The following is a 20222-nucleotide window of genomic DNA, read 5'->3' as shown; positions in this document are numbered from 1 at the left end:
GCCGGATGTACTGCCCCGATTGCCCTTCAAAGCCTGGGCTGTGTGTGCCCGGCTGTTTCAGAAATGACCACACCAAGAAAAATTTTGAGGAAATACCGTGAGCATAAGCTGCCTAATTTATATTTTCGTATGTTCAGTTTCGTGTTTGGCATTAATGTCATGTATTTAGTTAGAGCTTTTGTGTTTGTAGTTTTGTCTCTGGGTACCTCAGGTCTTGATGAACCTACAAGCCCTATATATCCCCGCAACCAGAAGAGTCCAGCGGAAGTAACAGTATATTGCTTTCAAAAATCTGACATTGCAGGAAAAAGTCACAGAGTAAAACGTAGAGAAAAATTGCTGTTTTTTTCACCTCAATTTCAATATTTTTTTATTTCAGTTGTTATATTCTGCAGGAAACCCTAGTAGGATCTACACAAATTACCCATTGCTGAATTCAGAATTTTGTCTACTTTTCAGAAATGTTTAGGTTTCTGGGATCCAGCATTGGTTTCACACCCATTTCTGTCACTGACTGGAAGGAGGCTGAAAGCACAAAAAATCGTAAAAATGGGGTATGTCCCAGTAAAAGGCCAAAACTGTGTTGAAAAATTGGGTTTTCTGATTCAAGCCTGCCTGTTCCTGAATGCTGGTAAGCTGGTGATTTTAGCACTGCAAACTGTTTGTTGATGCCATTTCCAGGGAAAAAAACACAAGCCTTCTTCTGGAGCCCTTTTTTCCCATTGTTTTTAAAATTTCACTGTATTTTGGCTAATTTCTTGGCGTGGGGAGCTTATGTGGACAAAAAGTTATGAGGGCCTAAGTGAGAACTATTCCAAATAGGCAAAAAAAGGCCTGGCACAGGAGGGGGAAAAGGCCTGGCAGCAAAGGGGTTAATGAAATGTTATCTGTTTTGTTGAATATATTATGTATATTATTATAGTTTTTGTAGCCTACGACAATAAAGTTATTGATTGATTGATACTGCTATGAATGTTTCATTGACTGACAATGTCTCAAAACAAATCACAAGATGCTTATACTTATAGAGACTTGTGAACAGATAGAATTGTCAAAGAAACAGGATCATTGCATGTTTCTCCACAACTTCTTACAAGTTCTTTAATGTAGTTTCTATAAAGTAGTTTGTTTTGCCTAATAAGGAAATAAGTAACCATTTGTATTCAGTGTCTTTAAGCTATGGTTAAAACTATACATGGTTACTGGTATGTTGTAAACATTTTAATGGATAAAAACATTTATACTAGTGGTGATCAATTGTAATTGTAATTGTAATCGTATTTATATAGCACTTACTACCCCTAACGAGGCGTCGAAGCGCTTTTCGATGAGCAGCACGCTACTCCGGAACCCAACAAGAATTAGTGATGGATTAGTATAGTTAAATAATGAGTACAGTTTTAGTATTATTATGAGTTAATTTGAGCCGCAGATATGAGAGTTTTCGGGAGACGAGTTCTGTAAATATGAGATATGTCCATTAAATCCTTTACTTGGGTCCAACTGGTGGGTCTATTGTATGTATTTTTAAACGTTCCATTACCTACAGCACTAGCAGGTTACTTACTTAGATTTAGAGCCTGACATAGTAAAATCGACACTAGAGGCAACACGCCTCTGTAAAGAAATACACACAGTGGTCTCTTCGCACTTTTCCCAGTGTTTCTTGCGCTAGTCTCTGAGCATCAACTATAGTTGAAGCTATGGACTTTGACATGAGTCTGGCACAGAGGAACCAGCCCTGATTTAACCCTTTGGAAGGCCCCATCCCGAGATTGAAGGGCGAAGGAGCTTGCATCCAGCAGCTGTGTACTTTAAACCATAGCATCAGCATTACTAATGGGGTTGCTGAGGTGTATCTCATGCATTGACAGGAGGCACTGGTGCGCTGAGAACTCAGTGAAACTAAAAGCAAGAAGCAATGAACAGGAAAGCACAGGCTGGGACGAGAACTCCCTCAAAAATGGACTGCAAAGAGCTGGAAAGACCAGCTGAGGTGAGTGTCTCTGGAAGGATGAGGTTACGGGTGATTCAAAGCTTTACATATATAAAAGAAAGCAATGGTGTTATTACCAAAGGGATCACGGAGCAGCACAAGGACTAAAACCCATTCAGCATTGGATGATGTGACATTCTTGAAGTTAACTAAAGGACCAAGTTTGCAACGAGAGGAATCCGGAACTGAGGTACCACGTCATCCCCCTCTTAGCCCAGAAGTGAACAGTACCGTAACAGCAAAAATGCTGGAGCAAGGGAGTCAGGATTTTCAGAATTACACCAAGGGATGACTAAAAACAAAAGCTGAAACCAAGACATTAGAACATTCTATTTTTAAACCGCTTGTTGGCTTTTGCTGAGCCACTAAGAACAGGTAAGGTGAAAAGGTAGGAGAACGAAATGGCATGAGTGAGAACTGGTGAAAAGAACACAAGGGCCTACAAGGATGTACCTCTGTAAGCAAAACAGAGACTTTAGAAGGTAGGAGAGGAGCCTGTCTGTCATTAAAAGAAGCACCGAAACAATGAAAAGAGAATTTTACGAATAGGCTCAATAGAGACAATGGTCCACTATTTAACTTGCAAATAGAGTGCTGCTGAACCTAGGAGTTTTGGGAAATAAAGGTGAAATTGGTAATTGGTTGTGAGGGGCTAGAATCTGAAAGTGAGTGGAGTCCATCCAGACAGATCATTCCAACCTGTATTGCCATTCGTCAATAGATACTTTCACTGTCAAGAGGAGTATTCGACTGTCAACAGAAGGATCGAAATGGCCATCATGTTGTGGAATCACGTTCTCCTGGATCCATTTGGACCTAGTAGACCCTGTGATACACAATGAAAATACAGGCCTGTTTCTGTTGAACACATTTTAATGTTGAATTAACTAGGCTTTGAAGAAATGTCTATTGTGCTTGAAACGCATTATGTTGCAAGGCTTGCTAAACTGATGGCCATCATGAGACACCACCGCATGCTAGCTTGCGAAATCCTCACTGCTAAAAGTACTAACGTATGCACTTATGGTTCCTCTTTCTCCACATATAGATGTATCACAAGACATTTGATTCAGAGGACATTGTGCAAGCTTCCTGTCCATGATTCTAACCCTTATATGGAACATCACGTGTGCTATTAAGAAACATTTAATCATACGACATTATCAAGAACCAATGAAAATGTATTCAAATGTCTGCGGTTTAATGCTATAAAAGATCATGCATTACTTCTTTGGGCAGACTGTTCGAGCTGGATTTTGCTCGCTCAAGTCTCCGTGTGCACGTATTTCTTATTGTGTCTTATTAGTTCTTATTAAAAGTAATCTAAAGAAGAGCGGCTGGTCTCGGTTTGTTTCCTGAATTGTCTGGATCTGGAATACTCTGACTGGGCTTCGATAACTTGGCTTCGACAATGTCAGATGAGAACTCTTTGAAGAAATGCTTCAGCCAGGATGTGATGGACAGCGAAACAGGAATGGCTGACCTTTACAAACAAATTATACACAAAAAAGAGAGGATCTTTTTGTTTCCGGTGATCAATAACAGAGAAGGAAGCTGCAAAAGATACCTGAGTGTACGACAGGACAGAGCGTATACAAGTGCCAGGATGGTAATAGACAAAATTATGGGTGAAAATGTGAGAAGGAAACTTGCTTAATGTTGGCGGCTGCCAACCTACCTAAGCCCTTATGTATAACGTGTCAATCTTCATATTGGTCTTTTTCCATGCTGAAAAGTAAACACCTTTGTCAAAAACAAGAGCGATGCCTTCTATAAAAAGGGAACGTATTTTATTACTGATTGACAGGTGTCTGTGTCTTTGTAGAAATGGGTGAGTTTAGCCATTGACGTATTGTCAATGCCTCGAGGAAGCAATTAGCAAAATGGCATAAACAACTCTCTGTACTTTCATGTTTCTTGCAATTCTTGAATCTACATATATAAAGAATGATTACCTTGAATAAGTGTTCACTAATACTTCGCCTAATGTCCTGATTAACTACTTCTTACTTCATTACTATGTACTTTCTGTGGAAGATGAGTTATGGTCTCTCCTTGAAGAACTTTACAGTAATCCGTAATGTTAATATTCAGCTATTTACGTAATTTAGTAATTAACATACATATACTAGAATTTTAGTTTCATATATGTCGATATTCATACATAGCAGTAGCAGCATAGTCCAGTCTAAGAATCCTTCCTGAGTTTTTCACTGGCTAACCGATATCAAATTTAACAGTCTACTTTGGGAAAAGACTATCTTTTGCTTCACGTATTCCAGATTTTGCTATATCTGTTCTTACTGCTTGTAGAACTATGTGCACTGTATCCTTGACCCCCTTTTAAACATTGTCAAATTAGCATAGCCCTGTATGGCATATTAACCCAAAAATGTGCAGCTTCACTGGGACCTCATCCAATGGCTATCCGACCTTGTGGAGCCCTCCTTGGCTACAGCCTGCCCCACTGAAGATTTTGGATTTTCATTTTTTATAATAATTCCAAAGGGAAAACCCTGAATGGACTGAGCCTGGTTCCTATATTCAAACTGCACTCTATTGTTGTTGACCTCAAAACACACCTAGATCCCTGTCTACCTGACCAGCTGACCGCAGTTGCTCAATGCTTTAGGTGGTATTTTTATTGAGAACTTTCTGTTCAGAACTCTGGTTCCTCTTATTAGATTATTGTGTTTTTTGTGTCATTTCATTTATGAAAATGTATTAGATTTTTCTAATTCAGTTTGAGGATTTTATTGTGTTGTCTTCTGAATTTGTTTATTACCTGCTCTGTGCCATTGCTACTGTGGGGTTCAGCTCAGGTTAATTTAGTGACTTTGAGGGCTGAGCCTGACAAGAATTGTGATTGTTACTTGAAGTGGGTAGTCACCTCGCTCAACTAACAACCCAATTTCTTACACTCGGTGTGAGAACAGTGCATAAAAATGTTCAAAAAAGCTGAAAGTTAAATGTCATGAATACTACTTTCAGAAACGTCTGACTTCCCAAAGTCCTTCAATACAATTCCAGAAGGAAACAAGCAGTTCTGGGAAAAAGGAATCTAAGATCTGCCTAGCAAGGTTCTGGATAAAACAACAATGTATTGCGATTATCTTGCAAAGTCTCGAGTAGCCACAAGTGAAAATGTTTCCAGATGAGGGAGATCGCCATTGTCTTTTCAGACTACACAAAAGGTCTTATGGAAACTGTAGTTCATTGTCAGGACTATTGCACAATACCTTCTCCTCGCATTGTCTGCAGGTGCTGCCTGCCTTGCCTTCCCTGAAAGAAACTTTTGTCGGAGACACCCTCACCTTCTCAGCAGTTACTTAAATCTCCGGCCACACCTATAAGCGGGTGAGTGAGAATTGCATTTATTTGAGGGGGACAGGGGTGATTAGAATCCATGAAGAAATTTTGAGAACTATGTTATCAAGTGATGCATTTTATATCTCAGTTCCCAGATAATTTCAGCAGAAACGAATAGGCTTTCAAGAAAGTGAAATTTTACAAAGTATGAACATTTTACAGGTGGGTAAGACTACTGTGGGGCAGACTACTATGCAGGTTTCTTGTCCCAAGAACCTTTATCAGACCGAAAGGGGTGCCCAGCTTTTGATCCATAGGGGGACATGGTGAATTCAGAGTGCAATAGATAAATCTCCCTTTGATCCCATGCCATTTCTGGCCTAACTACCTTCATCTGCCTGAACTTATTATACTGGAACCAAGAGGAACCCTGAAACTCTGAGGCTGCACTATGAATAAGCAAAATGTATGTGAACAGCTGAGGGGGCCAATGATGGATGTTCCTCTGATAGGATTGATGCATTGATTGAAAATCCAGTCACGCTGTTCTTCAACGACCATTCCAAACAAACTTTCCAAGGTCTGAATTCCCCTTCTTCTCCTGATACGGACTTCCCCGGGACCACACCTGTGTTAATGAAGTCAAAGACATCAACATATTCTTCCCTACAAATCTTTTCTTTGGTCTCTGCAGGGACGTGCCAGGCAATTGCCGCGGGGGAGCTAGGGTGGATGCTGTGACACCCAGAAATAGTCGACTGGTTGATAGCTCAGCCTTCACAGACGTTATTGGGACCAAGGTGGGCATCACCTGTGGCGGCGCTCATATCTGTGCTGCCACACTAGCTTGCATTCCCACTGAATTTGTCTGCATAGAGGCCTGTGCTTCACCCACCTGCCCAACCACCTGTACCGGGGTCGGCCCGAGGAAAGCAATGGCTGTGCTCTGAACAGCTGGAAGGGGTTGATGTGTGTCAATGGGATTGCACTGCCTCAGGAGCCCAGGCCCTTTCCGGTGAAGCATTAGTTTGGGGCCAAGGTGGGTAGGGGATAGCCTTAGCCCCCACACTAGTGTTGCCCGTCGGACCCCCCTGGGGGCTGACGTCTGGGACCGGGTGCCGAAGGCTGGCTTGTGGACTCACCCTGGACACCTGCTGCGGTCTTCAACTGCGTGCTGGATATAGGCCCAGGGATTGAGGAGACGTGCACCAGGGCCCTCCTCTGCCGTTTTGGTTGGAGGGGCTGGCCCCAGCTGCAAGTTCTTTTCAGGACCTTCCGACAGCTTCTGGAGGGCCCAATTCATGCCATTGGTCTTGGCCATCCTTCACAGAATGCTGAGGGAGCAAAAGTCTGCCTGTGACATTGTGGCATCAGATGCTGATGCCTATCATGGGTGCTTTGGGGCCATATTGCACATGCTTGGGGGACTGCCTTATCTATTCTAAAAGAAGAAAGGTATGCATTAGGTATGCAAATGCACACAGATGCCAACCACCATGAACTTGCACAGAAAGCCTATTTCTTTTTTCTTAACAGCACCGGTCGGACACTTACTAACGCCCCCTTTGTGCCACGCAAAAACACCTGCACGCAACAAATGAAAACAACTGAACCAGGGGGGGAACTCACCAACCCCCCCTGTGCTCCAGCTATACCCATGTAGGCATACACCCCCCAAACTGAGCATTTGGCATGCAAGGGGATAACAGTAGGGGAGGGCCATATCAAAAGCATGCTTTACTATCCCTTTTATTATCTAAATTAACACAAGCAAGCAGGCACAAAAACAACCCCCCCCCAACTCTTGCCCATAACCGAGTTTCTTTTTTAAATATATGTCAACTCGTAGTGCTTCACACGAGAGCCCACTTTTTGCGGCGCCGCACATGAGTCACAGCTACAATGTAAACAGACCTTGGCCAGCATGGGGAGAACAAGAAAAAAATTGAATTTGAGTTCCCAAACAAAATTAGCAACCACGGCGAAATGTACTTTAAGGGTGTTGGCTGGATTTGAACCCCTGCACAGATTTAGCTTGCTGCACCAGAAGCGCTATACCTGCCACTGAGCTATAGCTCCTTGATGTGGGAGTCAATCACGTTAACTCATGACAGCACTCCCAGAGAGTTGCCACTTGAACCCCACGCCAATTCCCCAACATCGGTGAAATGCGGGCGGCTAAGGAAACCATGGCAACACAAAACGCTGAAGACCGAGCTTCTAAGCTACAGCCCTAAACTAGGAGACTAACAAAACTTGTTGCAGGCCCGCTTATCATGGCCACACAAAGCACAAACAGGCCACAAATTTGATGATTTACTGATGAACCAGAAAGAAAGCAGTTTCACCCCAGATGGGACTTGAGCCCATTATCCCTAGCTTAGGTGTCCGTGCCTTATAGATTAGGCCACTGGGAATGTCCAGATGGCCGGCTCATTCCACCACGTAGAGCCGGTAATGATGAGCTCTGCCAGGCAACCCCCCCACATCCCGCTCCTGCCACCCTCACACCCCACCAATCTGCAATGAATAAGATGACTCCGGACGATGGACTTTGAAGACAACTCCGGCCGATGCTCTGCCTCCACGGAGTCAACCGATGGACTCTACCTGCACAGATCAGGTCCGACAACTCCACTGGATCCAATTCTTCTCAGGGCGCGACGATGACTGACTTTCCGAGATCGGAGTGGCAAGGAGGGCGAGACGAGGGTTCCGACCACTTAAATACCCACCCTGCTCCAGGTTCCCCACACCCCCTGATGACGCACTTCCTGGATGGCATTGCCTCTTTGTCGGACTTGATGCCTGTACCATGGTGGAGAAGAGATCCTGCCCATGGAGTGACTAAGGGCGCCTGGGTAGGAGCTACTCACACATCGTGGCCCCAAAAGAAAATAGAATGGCACTTCACCTTAAGTGAAGAGCTGCCACTAGCAGCTAGGTAAAATAAAGAAAAGACAGGTTGCAGAGTTCTACATGTATGGCCTGGCAAGAAAGGTGAACCACCCATACAAAGAAAAGGAAAGTGAAGTCTTACAAGACCCATGAGCCCTCTACAAGCTGCAGAGCAAAAAAAAGGTGAACCACCTTTAGGAAAAAAAAAACAGAAACATGGATAAAACAAAGGAAGGAATAAGCAAGCAGTGGCCATCTGTTAACCTAGCAAGGCCTATGGACCTGAAAAGAGGCTGCCATTACTGACTCAGGCAATCAACCTAAAGTAACAAAAACAAGGCAAAGAACCTCAAAATAAGTGTAGCCAACATCAGACTGAAATGAAACAAACAATTAACTAATAGGCATAAGGAAAGACAAGAATTTTACTCATGGGAGACATGAGATATAATAATTATGTTCACTGACATCATATTAACAATAGGCTCCTCAGCATATCTTTGTGTCCTGGAGTTACTCATAATGTCCCCAAACAGCCATCTCAGAACCAAGATGAGAGAATGGTTAGACATCCTAGACAAATTCCTAAAAGCATCCAATTACAACACAGTACGTTAAGTGCTCAACAGCAAAAACCCAGAATTTCAATCTAAGATGGAAGCCAACTATTGATTACATCATACATCTCAGGTGACCAGTTTAGTTCTGTAAATTTGAAAAGTCTACTGACAAAGATATCATCCGGCGACACATCATTGAAGGATGCCTACCTGAATCCCTACAGTGGAAACTGCAGAAGAAAAGCTACTCTCTAAACAAATACAGGAAATGACTCACATAAGCAATCAGGTGAAACTACAAGCAAAAGAGTAATTCACCTGGATTGCCCACAAACCACTTCCACATCTTGGTAAATTCAAATCAACACTCACCTACAGAGACTAAACAATAGTTAGAAATGTACATGTAATGGACGGCCACATTCCAGCACAATGCCTCCTCAGCTTCTCCACAGCTGAACACTTTAAACTAATCACTATCCTGAGCAATATTCGAGACGATGCATCACTGACTCATCACCACCCCAACTTGTTCCCTGTCCTGGGCAAGTAAGTACACAGTGATGAAAATGTTTAACCTATTACCCAACATCATTGCAAGATACCATTCAACTTCCACAGGCTGTTGAAGCCAAACTTCAGTATCTCCTCAGCGTAGACTGTGTAGCATGAGGGTATCATTCTCAGTGAGTCTCACTCTTCCACCTGAATTTCATTTTGATACTTTATGTTGACATGAGGTCATTCATCTGGGCATTTCAGAGGGAAAGACATCTTGGTTCTCACATCAACAACCCAATCACAAATGATACCATCAACTCAATCTTTGCAAAGACTCCTGCAATATCACCACATTCAGCACTCACCTATGATGGTTCAAATATAAAAGGTTCAGTTCTGTGTGTCATCCATGGTAGAAATCTTTCAGGAAGCCATCAAAACGGTTATCATGTATCATAAATACCTTTAACCATAGGAATGACATTCTCGTGCTTGAAGAAACGAGTGAGCAGCACAATACAGTCCTAAAACATGTCTTCCATTTGTTACAGGAGGCCAGTCTAATACTTGATACTGACACGTACGAATTCCATCACATGAAATCCAAAGGACACATTCTCTGAAAAAGTCATGAAACCTGATCCAGATAAAATCAATGGTTTAAGAAAACAAGGGCAACCCTTAGTCAATAAGAACTAGGGCATAACGTATTTTTAACAAACAGAGGTTCTCATTACAAATGTAATAACAAAAATTCTAAATATGCATATTTACAACAATGACAGTATCAAGTATCATTATTAAATTAAAGGAAAGATGCCAGTATCACTAAAACTAAACTACTTTGCACAGAGCTGGGGAAAATTGTTGACTTAACGGAATTGTGTTTTTACTAGTTTTCACAAAAATGTTGTGAATGCTGCTACCTTTTTTTGAATAAAAAGTTTTTCTAGCTATTGCGTCAAGAATTTTCAATTTTATTAGGGACATGGAGGCGGGGATTATGCCTCTCTTTCTTTACTGTCAATTAAAACAGCAGCCAATAAACTTAGATAATCAAAAACTAAATTTCCCAAGAGCACCTGTAGTCCGGCCTGACCAATCCCAGGCTTGCTCCCCACTATAAAAGTCACCATAACAAAAGTCATTCCTCTTTCTTTGCGTCAGACAACCATTTCTCCATAACTTTCAGCAACTTGCAGCGGAACATGCTGTCCAACAACCAACGGTGGCGTGATCACAAATCGTCATCTGTCCGTTGTATCAATCGCCTTTATTAGCGTAACCTAAGGATAAAATAAATGTACCAATAATACTATTTGGAAAGGAATAAATCCTAAGGGGGGAAAACTTGATAGTTATAAATACATCTCATCATAACAAATACAAGCCTTTAACATTTAACACTCAATAAAATCACAACTTTCACAATAAGGGTGGGATAATCCTCGCCTCTGTCCTTAATAGAATTGAAAATTCTTGACGCAATAGCTAGAAAGTTTTTTATTCTATGTCAGGACCGGAGGCTTCTGATTATGCTAGTTCAAAGCCGCTCCACCACTGTTGACGCTATATCAACAATAGGCTTATGATAAAACAACTTTAAAAATTTACTGTCTGAAGACCAATCTGTCGCTGCCATGACATCTTCCAATCTAGAACCAGCTCCAAGAGACTTAGAGGCCTAGCTCCTCAAACTGAGTGAGCACCAAAAATAGAAGTGTCTATACCAGCTTCCCCCAAAAGCCACTTAGCCCATCTAGCTAAAGTAGCTGCTGACACAGCCCATATGGTTTTTGCAGAGCAATCAACAGTTGACTTCCTACATCTCTGCAACACTCACACGTACAACTCACATAAGCCTTCAAACATTGTACAACACACAACTTCTGATTATGGGGAAAAGCAGGATAGGAAATACATTTAGTTGCAGTTTTTGTGCATCTAGAAATCATAACTTAAACTCAGGAAGGAGTAAAGACTCTACCTGTCAAATCCAATGCTCGCACATCCGATACACGTCTACACGAGATTAGGTACAAAAGAACCGTAAGTTTGGCAGACAATTGCTTCCGTGACAAATCGTCATTACACAGCCAAGACCTGATAAAACAAAGGACAACATCCACATCCCACAGATCCGAATATCGTGTTTGAGGAGGATTAACCATCCAAATACCATGAAGGATCTTAGAAATCAAAGGATGTTCCCCAACAGGTTTACCGTCCACATGTTAATGACCCGCTGAAATTGCAGACCTGAAATTGTTAACAGTTCTGTAGGCAAGACCCTGAGTTGCCAATTCTGAGAGAAAATTTGCAATCATGGAAATCTGTGCCCCCAAGGGATCAATACTCTGTTCACTGCACCAACCCACCCATCTCTTCCAGGAGGCTTGATAACGTTTATGGGTGGAGGGAGCCCAAGACTGGTACAGGAAGAACATGGCTTCTCCTGAAACCCCCGGCATTTGCCAACTTCTCCAGAAAGTCTCAAAGCCATGAGACTTAACTGGCCCTGTACTACTTGAGGATGGGGAAGACTCAAGGGGTCCAGTAGCAACAACGGGAACAATGGAAGAAGAACAGGGGGTGAACATGATAGGGACATTGCAACTGGAAACCAAGCTTGAGCTTTCCTAGGAGGTGCCACTAAAATGATCTCGACCAGTTGTCTTTTGACCTGCGCAAGAACTCTCCGAATCATTGAGAATGGCGGGGAAAGCATAAAGAAGATCCTGGGGCCAGTCCTGAAGTAATGCATCCAAGTACATCGCTGAAGGATCCAGCCTCTAACTGAAAAACCGAGGAAGTTGGGAATTGAGGCGTGATGCAAAAAGATCTTTTGAGCAGGGACCCCATCTCTCCATAAGGTTCTGAAAAATCGATTGCTTCCAATCGCTGCCGTACCTCAGAAAATGAGAGTTCCAATCCACCACTACATTGGAGTGACCCGGAATGTACTCCACTATCACATGAATTTGTTTCTGCAGACAATAAGGCCAAAATTATTTGGCAATCTCCACCAGCATGCGAGATCTGGTCCCGCCAGTCGATTTATATGTCTCACTGCTGAGATGTTGTCCATCAACAACAGAATGCAACAACTTGCTTTGCTTGGAGAGAGCGAGTGAATCACAAAGGCTCCCGTAGCAACTCCAAACAGTTGATGTGAAGACGCAACTCCTCCGAGGACCACTGTCCTCCCATCTCCACCAAGCCACAACGAGTTCCCCAACCCCACTGGCTGGCATCCGATTCTATCACAATCTCTGGTGAGGACACAAAAATGGCCCTGCCGTTCAACGCATCCATATGATTCAGCCACCATGCAATCTCCATTTTGTCTTCTTCCAATAACAGAATCTGTTCTGTAAATGCCAGACCTTTGAGGAGATGCAGGATCTTTAGACATTGAAGAGCTCAATAATGTAACGGGCCTGGAAACATTTCCTGAATTGATGAAGCAAGAAGCCCCACTAGTCGGGCCAAAATCCCTAATGATGTAGTCAACGAAGCAAGGGCTTTCTGTAACTCTCTCCTGATCAAGGTCCGTTTCGACAACGGTAACCGAAGTTGGACCTGAACAGAATCCACCTGAAAACCTAAGAATTCTATACATTGCGAGGGGAGTGCTACTGACTTTTCGATGTTGATGAAGAAACCCAGGTCCTGGAGGATTTGAATCACCCAGGTCAGATGAAGTAAGGCTACAGTCCTTGGTTTGGGCCATGATTAACATATCGTCGAGATAAATGATGAGGCAAATGCCTCATTCTCGAAGGAACTGCGCTACTGGGTGTAGCACTTTGGTGAAACACCAAGGGGCTAAAGACAGACCAAAGGGGAGAACCCTGAATTCATACCATTGGTGTCTCCAAAGAAACCGCAGAAAGCATTGGTGCGGACAGAAAATTGGTAGAGTTAAGTATGCGTCCTTGAGGTCTAGACGCACTAACCAATCATCTTCTTGTAGCAGATCTCATAATGAAGGGTAACCTTCCCTCTTGAAATGGCGATAAACTATCCAAGTTTTGAAATCTTTCAAATTTAATACTAGACAAAAACCTCCTCCTTTCTTTTGCACCAGGAAAATAGTGCTGACAAAACCGTTTGGATGTGGCTCTGAGCATATTATCGCTTGTTTGCGAAGAAGATCCTCAGTTTCTGCGTCTATAAAAGCACTCTCTTTTTGGGAAAAAAGGAGAGGCAGAGGAGGATGATTTTCAAATGGGTGGAATAAAATTCTAGTCTGTAACCCTGTACCATTTGTACAATGCACCCCCAAGCCTGGACATGACTCTCCAACCTCTCCCCAAGGATTACCTCTGTAACAGGAATAATTCTCACCTGAGGTGGAGGAATCTTGATTGCGTTCAGACACTTTTCCTCTAAATCCACAACCACGACCTCGGCCTTTTCTGGCCCTGGATGGACAGAATCCTGAGGAGGACTGATAGTAGATTTTCTGTCACATAAGGTATTCTTTAGTCTCATTAAGTTCCAAGTTAATTTCGGCTAAACGAGATTTAAACTGGGAGAGTTGGACCGTGGCTTTCATGGATGCCTCAGTGATGGAGATCTGGATGGTGATGGAATCAGCCAAACGTTTTGAAGTATTAATAATCAAGACCAACCAGTCCCGAGTACATTTCCATGAAATCTGTGACCAATCTAGTCGGAACTGTAAGTCTTGTAGAAAAATTCTGGGGACATTAGTAACAACCAGACCATTTGGTGAAATGTTGGCCCTTAGGTATTCTGTCATGATTGTGCCGTGGAGAACGGTCTTAATGAATTTTCTTTAAAGCAGACAACTTTGTCCAATCTTCCTGGGTACCACTGGAAGGACCACTGCTCTCATCCCCTAAAATGGATGGGGTCTGTCGGATGGCCTGCACCATGTTGTCATCAAAACTGAGACCTTGTAGGTCTGACATGTTCACCACCAGATATAATTTATCGGAGTGAACCAACAACGCCTGGTAGCTCGAGAGCTACATTAAATCATCAAATAACAACAAGAAGGAGGTGCATATGCGGGAGATTCGGAGAACAAACTCCTGGTCCTGTGTATATGGCTCCCAATAGTTAACAAGTCAAAATAGTATATATACACACAGTTCCAAAAAAAGGGGGGGTTTCTTTCAGAATGATAGTTCTATATTGAGGTTGATGGAAAATCAATTTGTTTGAAGCAAGTGCCCTCACTCACCTTATGGCGACATGCTTCATCATAGGGCTATGCTCCTCGTCAGGCAGGAGATGCAATGCCTGACACGCCCCACACGGGGGCTCATTGCCGGAGATCTTTTGTGAATGATGAACAACCGGTCAAAAAAAATTAGGATTGGTATAAAGGTAGTTAAAAATGACTAGAGGTAAAAATTACAATTTATTATGATACTGATACCTCTGACATGATTAAAAACGTCATGTGGGGAGATAATAAAATGATGTCTAAACTCCCCAAAAGAAAGAAAGTAATGTGTAATACGAATCGCCAAGGGGGTGCATGTCTCTTTCCTTTCCTCTCACTGGTCATCTTTCACTTGTTGGCATGCCACGATCATTACTATTTCTAAGGGCCCACCCCTCTCTACCTGCATGCCCCTTCTCGTTACAACCCCTACTACTCCTCCCAAGATGGCGGACCACGCTATTTCAGGGTTCTTAGTCCATTTTTGTTGTTTACTTTTCATTTCCGGTTGCGGTCGGGATTTAAAATCCCAGCAACGGGTCGGCGTTCGCTTCAGATGCGACGCGATCCATAAGCAGGAGTGACGGGAGACCGGTAACAGGTAATGGGGCTTCTGCCCATACCTTTTTAGTTTTCTTCATTTCTGATTTATTCTTAACAAAGATACATGCACGGTGACTGACGCTAGCGGTTGCTAGCGTCACTGTCCATTCTAACACTGCACCTCCTGGGACATTTAGGTTATTTATAAACTGCATAGCGCGTTCAGCTCGCGCACCGTTCACTCTCCGTTATACGCACCGTTAACTCCCCAAAAGACGCGCCACCACTATATTAATATGCCTTGACGGCTTTCTTCACCGGTGCTAGTTATGTTAATACCGGTAGATCAACTAGTAATCTATGACCAATTTCCATTCAAATGGTACTGAGACCCGGCCATGTACCTTACAATATCTGCGAAATACTAACACATGGGCACAACTCGTTATGACTTGTTAGCTGAATATTGGCATTCACCATATAGTACATAACCATAAATCTGCGCAACTATAAAGTTATCTGCATTCATTAATCAGCTTTCGATACACAAGATGCAACTTAATCCTAGCCTCACTGCTTATTGCTGCTTACATGGCTCGTCGATTGTTTTGTAGATGTTCCTTTTCTCTAAAAATAGAGAAAATATTTCCTTTTCCTTTTTTGTCAGACGTATCATGGTCTACGGACTCCCCCTTTTAACGCATACCACACATATCTGGTCTATATTCATGACCACTGGAGTATAATATACATTACCAATACCTCTAATCTACGAAAGGTATGCTCGTTCCTCTTTCTTTTTTGTTCTTTCTTCTTTGTGCATGGTTTTTATATGTAGACGAGTCGATTTCTTGTATACCACATGGGTGATTTCCTTCATTCACAGAGCAATTAACATTTCTCACTCACTTGATGTATGACACCCTCTTTTTGGACGTATGTTATTTACTGTTCTTTGGGACATTCTTGCTCATTCCTTGTCTGACGATCAGTGCTTGGACTAGCGCACGGCATAGGTGTTTGTTTTCAGGTGTCTTACCACACATATGGGAAACAGAAGGAGATATCTCCCTTCGTTTTTAGTATTAGCTTATGTTTTTTCACAATCACGTATCTCTGGCACGTGGTCTCTCTCTAAGACCCATTAATATTTGTTCTGTTCCATGACTGGCATCACTATTTGTTTTGCCAACAATCCATAGGCAATTTTTGTTACTCACACATCATATTTGTATATGTTTACAGCCTTGAAAAAGTCCAGTGTGACGAAACACGTGTCGGCTGTTTTCTTTCACCAATTCTCTTGCTACAATCACCAAGGAATAAATGGCTTTTACTGTGACCTTGAGATGTGCCGTGGTTTTCTGTTTTACTTAAATGGACTGTGACCTACATAGGTCACGACCCTCACACCTTGTGGCTGGGTGTGGTACCACTGGAGCACTCTTCCTCACGAATAATGACTCACTCAGCATAAACTTCAACCATCCATTGTGGCAGACATATTGGAAGTGCGCACCATTCTTACACAGCCACATCTGTTGATCTTTCTGTTGTTGACATACTGTGTGTACGGAGACGCACTCCAAGCTATAACTGTTATCTATCTTCTATGAATCATGAATTCTGTTTGTACTTGTATCCTATGCACAAAATAAGTATATACAAAAATGTTCTCATCTCTGTATGCTATTTGAGAGCACAACTATGACAACGTTTAATGATAATCGAGAGGCCTTGCTAGAGGAACTCTTTAATACAAACACAAATGTGGTCACCTTAGAAAAAAATGTCGGAAATATAAAAAAGGGCTTGAAAATGAAATTCATAAGACTAGAACGCCTAAAAAAATAGGAGCTTTCTAGATGGTGGGATCTCACCATCTTAGAAAGATACATACAAATCAAGCAAATACCTCCGTGTTGTACTTTTCCCATCCTTTGGGGATCTCAAACCCACACTATTACAAGAATGGGAACAGTTACTCATTAACTCATCTTTTGGCATCATGGATATACTCATTAGAGACGCCAAAGAAAAGAGGGGACGACTACTTTTGGACATTGAGATACTAGAGAAAGAAATTCAAGACACCAACCTCAAAGAAGCCATTGATAGAAATTATGACATTCTAAAAAATGTACTCCAGCAACACCAGGAATACATTAAAGAAAAGAAAATGAGAAAACTGAGGTGGGATGCCAATGACTATGCTGCAGGGAGAGTTTTCACTTTTGCTCACAAATTTGATAACTTCAATAGTGACAAAAGAATAGAAAGGGCACCCACACCAGCCATGCATACCATCACCAATACAACTACTAGTGACACAGATTTGTCAAGTTGCTCCAGTGTCACGAGCGAGGAGGCTAGCAGCTCTATGCAGGAACAAAGTAATATCTCCCAAAATAAATCCACTTTTTCATTAGAAATGGAGAGATTCCGCAAGGGCCAAAAATACAACAGATTGGCTCAGGTAACACACACAAGAGAACCAGAAGGGGGCAGAGACAAAGGGGCAGACTCAGCAAACAACAAAACAGGGATGACTACAAGATCAGCCATACGCAACACGAAAACCTAGCAACATCCATCACTGACAGTAATGATCTATGTGTCATGAATCTATCAGACACCACCCTAGACGACCAGCAATTGAGTGTCCTCAAGAAGGGGCTAGGTTTTGTGCCAAGATCTTTTCCTGATTTTACAGAGATGCATATAGATCTTTTTAAATTTGTAAGAAGATGCAAACTAAAAAAAAAAATTGACCTCAAGCAGCAATCCAACCGTAATCCTTTCCAGGACATAGACACATGTGACTTCTCCATTGGGGACATAAGGGACATACAGACCTTACTTTCCATAGCAGGAGAAGATGACAGAAACACTGAAACAACTTGTGATGACATACTTAGTGATTTGGGTATCAACAGCTCTGCCACTTGCACCAGTGGACTCAAACCTCGATCCAGATTTACACCCATTTTCACATCAGATAATGCGACAGATGTTTTATTATAAAATAGTCACCAGAGATCTATACAAATTGGAAAACCAATACACAACAGGGCGCAAAACCTGGACACATAACTTGAATCCACGGGAACAAAAGGCTCTACGCTCCTTTGATGACATCAAAGATATAGTCATCAAGGAAGCGGACAAAGGTGGCAACATTGTTGTAATGAATCGTAAGGACTATGTCGGTGAAATAGACAGACAACTTCAGGACCAGGAAGCTTACTGTAAGCTCCCCAACAACCCAATAGTAACAGTTACCAGAGACATAGAGACAAAACTGACATTTTGGAGACAAAGAGGCCTACTAACAGACTCAGAATACAAATATCTCTTTAACCCTACACCTGTGTTCCCTTGTATCTACATTCTCCCCAAAGTCCATAAAACAGCACACTTTCCCCCTGGCAGATCCATAATATCTGGGATCAACTCACCTACCGAAAAACTATCTGAGTTCATAGACATTTACCTACAACCGTTTGTTTGTAATTTACCATCATACATCAAAGATACCACACATCTTCTCAGCCTCATTGCAGATTTTGAGTGGACGGAGGGTCATTTTTTGGCCACACTGGATGTCACCTCCTTATATACATGCATACCTAAAAAACAAGGCATGTCAGCTATCCAGTATTTTTTAGACAAAAGAAAAGCAACTTACCTGACACACTCCAGTATGCTGATGGACTTGATGAACGTGGTCATGGACAACAATGTCTTCTTACATGAGGGGACATGGTACAGACAAAAACAGGGAGTTGCGATGGGGCGAAATTTTCGCCATCTTTCGCCAACCTCTATATGGGGTACTACGAACACCATCACTTATGGACCAATGGTCCACCAGAACTTACACAACACGTTCTCTACTGGGGTCGATACATCGACGATGTACTTCTCTTCTGGTCAGGGGATTACGCCTCCTTTGAACTGTTTACCAAATACCTAAACGATAATCAATATAACATACACTTTACCAGTTGTGCGAGCATAGTGAGTGTTGATTTCTTAGATTTGACACTATATACTGATGGCAACCACATCTGCTCCAAGCTATTTAGAAAAACAACAGCTTTGAACTCTATCTTACATGCCAGCAGTTCACATCCACCTTCTCAGATTAAAGCCATTCCATATGGGGAGGCTGTGAGGATCAGACGTAACTGCCAGAAAGACCCGGATTTCATGGAGCAACTTGATTTCCTAGAAAAATGTTTTGTCAACAGAGGCTATCCCAATAAACTGCTAAATAACACACAGGACAGGATTCTTAAGATTGACAGAGCATCTCTTTTCAAGAAAAAAACAAACAAAAGGGTTAACGCAAAGAGGACCCCAGCGTTCATAACCACATACACCTGTGCGAGTGCAGAAGTCTACAAGATTTTAAACAACAACTGGCACATTTTGTTATCTGACAAAACCCTCAAACGAGGCCTCAGGAATAGGCCTGAGATGATTCACCGTAGGGGCCGTACTTTGAGAGATAAATTGTGTCACAGCTATTTACCAATGGTCACCAATGAGAGTTGGTTACCCGCACCACCGTCTGGTTTTTACAGGTGTGATCATTGTAATATCTGCAGCTATGCCCTGGACAAGACGAAAAACTTTTGTTATAACTCTAAAACGACATACACGATCAAACAATTTATGAACTGCAACACGAAGTTCACTGTCTATTGTATCATCTGCATATGCAAAAAGATCTACATTGGCAGCACAATCAGACCACTGAGAGAAAGGCTGCAAGAACACATTCGGGCGATCAAAAACAACAGCAGTGACTACCCTTTTGCAGTCCATTATAACCAGGCACACCCTTTACACGAAAATCCAGACATAAAAATCCATGGCATTGCCACTTTGGGCAAATGTCCGAGGGGGGGTAATAGAACTCTCCTCCTGAGACAGCTTGAGAGTAGATGGATTGTCAGATTACGCACGGTGGAGGAGGGGTTCAACTCTGATAAAGATCTGCATGTATTTCTTTAGACTATCAACCGTTGGTTAATATAACGAATTTGTAAGAACAAAGTTTCTTTCTTTTCTAATATGAATTATGTTCCTGCATGTTTCTTCCCCTTTTTCTAAATAAATTTGCCGCAATCTACAGATTCGTAACAAATCACATCTTTACAGTAGACATATTACTTGTTGGAAGTTTTTTTTTCTTTTTTTTTTTTTT

The sequence above is a fragment of the Pleurodeles waltl genome, chromosome 2_1, assembly GCF_031143425.1.
Source record: "Pleurodeles waltl isolate 20211129_DDA chromosome 2_1, aPleWal1.hap1.20221129, whole genome shotgun sequence".
Lineage (NCBI taxonomy): Eukaryota > Metazoa > Chordata > Amphibia > Caudata > Salamandridae > Pleurodeles > Pleurodeles waltl.
Note: the sequence above shows the minus strand (reverse complement) of the source record.